Source organism: Thermobia domestica, chromosome 1 (assembly GCF_964235325.1).
Source record: "Thermobia domestica chromosome 1, izTheDome1.hap1.1, whole genome shotgun sequence".
Lineage (NCBI taxonomy): Eukaryota > Metazoa > Arthropoda > Insecta > Zygentoma > Lepismatidae > Thermobia > Thermobia domestica.
In genome coordinates, this window is record NC_137454.1 from 303,191,518 (window position 1) to 303,192,654 (window position 1,137).

At 40.6% G+C, this 1,137-nt stretch overlaps 1 non-coding gene across 1 annotated transcript; it reads left to right on the forward strand.

The window, feature by feature from the left end:
- Positions 1–464: 464 nt before the first annotated feature.
- TRNAR-UCG (transfer RNA arginine (anticodon UCG)) lies at positions 465–538 on the forward strand. The gene has a single exon. It is a non-coding gene; the product is annotated as a tRNA-Arg (tRNA).
- The last annotated feature ends 599 nt before the right edge of the window (positions 539–1,137 follow it).

Sequence of the window (1,137 nt, forward strand, 5' to 3'; positions counted from 1 at the left end):
GTATTGCTCACCCTGTAGTTATTTTACAGAGGTGCCACATAGCAGATTTGAAAGGTAATGGAATGACCTTTCCAACGATATGCAATAAGTGACAGTAGTATCTTTGGAAGAGAAGTTATTGAGGGATATTTGGAATCAGTGTTGCCATCTAATTTCTTTAAATACCCTTAACTTCCTCAAATTTCCGTCAATGGCTTCCCTTCCAAAGACAACACTGCCACTTGCTGCATATCGTTGGACAGGTCATTCCATCACCTTTCAAATCCGCTATGTCTTACCTCTGTAAAATACTTACTGGGTGAGCAATACGCAACAAAGTAAAAAATGGTTCACAACCTGTAGCTCTCAAACCGTTGAGATTAAGACCTATGTTCATATAAACTTTTTTGCTTAGAATCACTCATACTACCATTTCCCAAAATATTGCCCCTTCCTCCTGGGACACCCTATATATATATATAGTGGCCCCGCGTAGCGTAGTTGCTAACGCTCTCGCCTTCGGTGCGAGCCGTCCCGGGTTCGATTCCCGGTGGGGGCACTCGGTCGAAAAAGTGTAACAGCTTTTTCAGGCCAGACACCCTGAATGAGGTTTTCCTGGGTTTTCCTCATTCACACCAGGCAAATGCCGGGGTGGTACCTAACTTATAGGTCCCAGGCCGCTTCCTTCCCCAATCCTTTATTCCTTCCCTTTCCCCGGATTGTGTGCTCGCCGAGGGACGTCATCCCTCAAATCGTGAAGGGCTAAATGGCCTTAGATGCCGAAAGCCCAGAAATCCAAAATCCTAAATCATAAATCCTAATATATATATATATCGAGAGAGAGAGAGAGAGAGATAATATTATGAAAATTTGAAAAATATATATGGAAAATTATGGATGTTATAATATTTAAGTGCTTGAGAATTTAGTTATTGTTTCTGTCTTCTTATAGTTTCATTAGTTAGCTTCTGACGTACTAGGAATACAAAGTGGAAACTGGGTCCATTTGGATCAATGGAGAGCTTTTCTGACTGCATTTGAATTTCTGAGTTTCATAGGTCATAGAGTTAGTTGGCTAGATGGCTTCTGACATACAACCTCAGTGCTGAAAAGAAAAGTTAAACCCTCAAAAGTTAAAAGTTAAAGTTAAATATTTCA